We start from the raw sequence: 5,483 nt of genomic DNA on the forward strand, positions 1-5,483 counted from the left end.
TTGACGCATCAGTCTTTCATTGAAATCTTTCCTTTCCAGTTCTAGATGTGATTCTCTTTTATCAAAAGCATAAAAAACACACTTAACCCAGTCTGTCTGCCCCACTGTGCCTATGAATAGGCCTCCCAGGTGACACTGGTGGAAGGTAAAATAGTTGGTAGGTATCTTCCTCACATAGATCACTCACTCCTTCACCTACCTCCCAGCTGCCCACAGGCTCAACCATTTGGAGGCTGTTGTCTTAGCCCACAGTTTGTCCCCCTCCTTTGAGCTCCTGAACCACTCAGTTTTATCATTCTAGGTTAGAATGTAGGACAAAAGGTGATCATCTGTCCCAAGGACAATGGGAGAGATTTTACTTGCTTGAGTGTGACAGCCAATATGGAAATGCACAATGTACTGGATACACTAGGAACCAGCTTTAGGGAAAGCCTGAAAGACAAAGATTGCAGATCCACCACCATGTATGTAAGGGATATGGTTCAACGGGAGTAGCTTAACTGGTGGATTCTGTAAAGGTAGGAAGCGTGGAAGGAAGGCCCTTGGGGCGTCATAAAACCCCAAGAGGAAATAACAAGGGTAGGGATTTAAGATGCTGTTGTAGGGACTTTCCTGGCGGTCCAGTGATTAAGACTCCGCTTCCAATGCAGGGGGCACAGGTTTGATCCCTGGTCAGTAAGCTAAGATCCCACATACCGTGGTGGTACAGCCAAAATATTTGAAGGAAAAAAAAAAAAAGGTTCCTAAGATGCTATTGTAAGAAACCTGGCATTCTGAAATAGATTTGGCCTGGGTGTTGAAGGTCAGGTTGGCAACATTTTGAGCCTGATTGCCTGGAACAGTGGTGAAGCTAATGGAAGACAGGGATTCTAAAGGGTGAACTCGTTTGGAGCATAAGAACCAACTGAGACAATGTCAATTCATGGAAGTCAATAGCTAGAAGTCCCTAAATGAGGCTTAGAAAAGATGTCCAGTCTTAATACCTTAGTTTTTCACATGGAGTTGATCACTGAAGCCAGAACACACTTGTCAAGGAATGAACTTTTTTTTTTTTTTTAATTTAAAACCTTGGGAAGAAAGACTCAAGTCACATACTGAATTCCAAAAGACTTATTTATTCATGTTAAAGCTGTGTTTGTAGGCTTCCATTTTCTCACACACTCAAGCCTGAGTGCAGGGTTTCTTCATTGAATGCTGGGGACGGGGGAGACCACTTTGATGAAAGGGCAGAATCCGAGGGTCTGCTAGGGACAAGCAGCTATGGAACAGCATAGAGTGTTGTAGAAATATATTTGGAATACATTCCAAAAACGTGCTCAAAAATTACCTCCCAACCCATGTGCTCTTCTCATACACTCTGGGTCTGGTGCTCCTGCCTTTGAGAAGTGAGGTCCGTGACGGTGCCTCTGACGGTGGCACCTTGGAAGTGACACTGACTTCCGAGGCTAGGTCATAAAAGGCTATACAGCTTCTGCCTGGTTCTCTTGGGATACTCATCGTTAGAGTCACAAGCCTACATGCAAGAAGTCTGAGGTTACCTAGATGGCTAGGTGGATAGGCCATGAATAGATGTTATGTTCTGGCCAACAGCCAACCTGTACGAGCATTGCCTGCTAAACTCGTGAGTGAACCAAGTGCTTCCTGCCCCTGATATGAAGTCACTCCGAGCCTTCCAATTGTCCTAGCTGAGGTCCCAGATGCTATGGAGCAAACTGTCCCTGCTCTGACCTTTTTGAATTCCTGACCCACACAATCTATAAACGTAATAAAATAGCAGTTGAAGCCACTGATTTGGAGTGATTTGTTAAGCAGCAATAGATAATTACAATTTTACTATTTTTTGAGGTAACCTTGGTTTGCAAGTTTCATGTGTACACTCCTGCTTCTGTATTTCCTAGTGTTTCCCCCCTGCCCCCAGTCCCCTCCTCTCTGGTAACCACGACTCTGTTCTTTGTACCTATGTGCTCATATCTACAGTTTTAGAAGGAACTTTTTAGATCTAATCCAAATTAACTTTCCAGTGGAGACACGGGGGCCTTGTAGACAGGGGCAGAGGAGCAGTGACTACCTGCCTACTTGCTAACCTGGAGCTTCTCCCATCACACTCCTGACTCAGGAATTCTTGTTTCCTTGGAAGGGGCAAGGAAGGCCTGTCTTGCCATGAACTGGCTTTTCCCCTTCATCTATGGATGACTTATGGCAATGAGGTATGCTTTTCCCCAACTTCTTATGAAAAATTTGAAATACAGAACAGTGGAAACAGAAGTACAATAAACCTACTTTTCAAAAGTTAATATATTGCCATATATACTAAATATGTGTATAATTTTTCTTACTGAACATTTGAAATTAAATTTCAGTCTTTTATAACACTTGACCCCTTAATATACATCACTGTGTAACTAAGGTATACCATTATCATATCTAGTATTTAATACTTATTCAGATGTTCCCCATTTGTCCCCAAAATGTGTTTTGTATCTTTCCAAGCTAGGATCCAGTCACATATTGGATTTCATTGTCTCTAGTCTCTTAAAATCTCTCCCTACTTCGTGTTCCTTTTTCTTTCCGTTTTTTTTTTTTTTAAGTGACATTGATTGGTTTTTTTTGGTTATGCCTCATGGCATACAGAACTTTCCCAACCAGTGGAAGTGCAGTCTTAAGCGCTGGACCATCAGGGTTGTCCCCACATTGAATTTTTGAAGAGATTAAACTAGGGTGTCACACATTCTAGAAATCTGATGGCTTCATGATGGTGTCTATGGCCCCTTCATCTCCTTTATTTCCTGCAAGCTGGAAATCAGGCATAGAGGCTAACTTTGAACAAAACATTTTTGGTGAGAATACTTCACAGGTGATGCTATGTATAATGTCAGATAGGTCCACTATTGGTGAAATTAAATTTAATCAACTGGTTAAGAGAGCGAGTAGCGGTGTTTTTAAATTCAAACACGAGCCCTTAAACACATGCAACGGGGCTCAACAAGCTCATCATTAAAGAAAATGCAAATCAAAGCTACAGTGAGGTATCATCTCACAGCAGTTAAAATGGCCGTCATCAAAAAATCTACAAACACTGGAGAGGATGTGGAGAAAAGGGAACCCTCTTACACAGTTGATGGGAATGAAAATTGTTATAGCCACTGTGGAGAACAGTATGGAGATAACATTTAAAAAACAGGAATATCAATGTATGACAAAAACTACTGTAATGATGTAAAGTAATTAGCCTCCAACTAATAAAAATAAATGGAAAAAAAAAAAAAGGAGGGAAAAAAAAATAAAATCTAAGACACAATATCTCAACACAGTAAAAAAAAAAAAAAAAAAACAGGAATAAAACTACCATATGACCCAGCAAACATGAGCCCTTTATCCCCGTTGCTGTTCACCTACGTACACAAACTTTTCCTGGCACATAAGGTACTTGAGATGAAAAAGTTAACTTGAATAAGTGTTGTTTCACACTTAAAAAAACACAAAGCAACCACAAAAAAGTGGTAGAACTTGGCCTAGTAGGTAAGACCAACAAAAAATTGTTGGAGATTTTATTTAATAACTCAAATACATCTCTGACAAGAGAAACGTTTGTGTCAAAACAAAAAGGAGTTAATATAGTGAGAAAGATACCTATGGGGGACAAAAGGTCTTTCCCTCCCAAAGAGCAAGGAAGAAAATTTGTGCTATCTTATCATAGATCATAGATCTACTATGCGGCTTTTGCTAAGTTACTGTTTACTTATAAAATCAAGTAAGAGAGGTTTTCAGACTCTTCCGTAAAAAGTCCTAGAAGACTATTTATGTCTCAATGAAGCTGAAGGATGTTGGAGAGAATTTCAACCTCTTTAGCCATTCAGCTTACCTTTCTACAACCAATGCTATTAATTTCTTCCGCTGCCTTCAAGAGACAGGAAGAAATATATACACTTTAAAAAGAATAATAAATCTTGCTCATACCAAATTTTAACATGAAGCCTACTAACGTTTCATCCTAGGGCTGTGCTCCTGTAGCTCACAATGTAAACGGTAAAAGAAACGAATCTCTTACGTGGCAAACAGTGACAAACAGCACGAAGGAAACCTGCAGCGTTAGGGGCTCGTCCGGGGCTGCTGAGCCACAGAAGGGGGTCAACCGGGCTCCTGGCCGTGACCGCCACGGAGTCGGGGGCCGGCGATGTACCTGCCTTGCTCCCTCTCCCTCCTGAGCATTCCTGTCATCGTCCTCCCACGATCCGAAACGGCAGGCTCCCAGCGAGCACGGCTCTGGAGGGGCAGGACCAGAGGGATCAGCGGGCGACCACGAAAGCGGGGAAAAGATGCCGGAGACCCACAACCCAGCAGCAGGAATCCACGCCGACCCCGAGAGCCCGCGCCCTTTAGTGACGTCAGGCGGCGCGACTCCCGCCATGCCTCGCGCGGCGCCGGACACTGGGCGCGTGCCTGAAAGTGGGTGGGCTGAGACTGAGGCGGCGGCTGTGAGGTTTACGCTGCCTGGCACCTTCCGCCTTTGTTTACTAGGTGGGGCGCGTCAAAGCAGGTCACGTTTCTAGTTCCCCGTCACTCTAGGAGACCAGGGACCGCCAGGTGGACTCCACGGCCTGATTTTCCCTGTCTTCACAGAGAAGAGCGATGTTGCCTCCAAGTGCGGCCCCGGATCCTGGCAGGGCTAGGCGGTGCGGGTGGTTTCCACCCGCCTCTGGACTAGGCCTTGGTGTTCGTCGTCTGCTCCCTCCCTGACTGTGTGCCCTAGCTGCGTAGTCCGTGACTTCTTCCTGCTTGATTGCTGAACTGCAAGTGGCCACGTTACAAAAGGAAGAACTAAGTGTTTGCGAAAGCTGATACCCCAGAAGGCGCAGGGTAAGAGATCAGAGGTGTGGGCTGGACTTGGTGTGTATATAAAAGCAGCCCAGGCCTTGGCACTCGTCTCAGAGTCTCATCCTCCTCGTCAGGCTTGCAAGAGATTTGCAGTAGATGGTTTCTAAGAGACCAAATTCTCACCGTTTGGACCTGCTATATAGCACATGGAACTCTGCTCAGTGTTACGTGGCAGCTTGGGTGGGAGGGGAGTTTGGGGGAGAATGGATGCATGTATATGTATGGCTGAGTCCATTAGCTGTTCACCTGAAACTGCCACAACATCGTTTGTTGATCAGCTATACCCCAGTACAAAAAGTTTTTTTTTTTTAAAGTAACAAATTGTCACCCTTTGCAATAGCATATGTGAGGACACAGCTAGACCTGGCATGAACCTGAACAAACCCAGGCAGAATTGATTGCTCTGTTCTGTGGTAGTGACCCCACATTTTCCCCAGTGATTGAAGAGGGACCCCTAGAGTCACTCCGATGGAACATATCCATCACTACCCCAAAACTTCGTGTCCTTTTGTTATCCCTTCTCTACAACCGTTGTCACCTTAGATTGGTTCTGTCACTACTGACTGGTTTGCAGTTTCTAGAGTTGTGCCTAAATGGAATCAGACAGT

At 44.2% G+C, this 5,483-nt stretch overlaps 1 long non-coding RNA gene across 1 annotated transcript; it reads right to left on the reverse strand.

Annotated features, from left to right (window-relative positions):
• Window positions 1-1,095: 1,095 nt before the first annotated feature.
• On the reverse strand, window positions 1,096-4,410 carry LOC139036778 (uncharacterized). The gene is made up of 2 exons (XR_011489635.1): window positions 4,049-4,410; window positions 1,096-1,258 (listed from the first exon to the last, which is right to left on the reverse strand). It is a non-coding gene; the product is annotated as an uncharacterized lncRNA (long non-coding RNA).
• Between the last annotated feature and the right edge of the window lie 1,073 nt (window positions 4,411-5,483).

The sequence above is a fragment of the Odocoileus virginianus genome, chromosome 9 (assembly GCF_023699985.2).
Source record: "Odocoileus virginianus isolate 20LAN1187 ecotype Illinois chromosome 9, Ovbor_1.2, whole genome shotgun sequence".
Classification (NCBI taxonomy): Eukaryota; Metazoa; Chordata; class Mammalia; order Artiodactyla; family Cervidae; genus Odocoileus; species Odocoileus virginianus.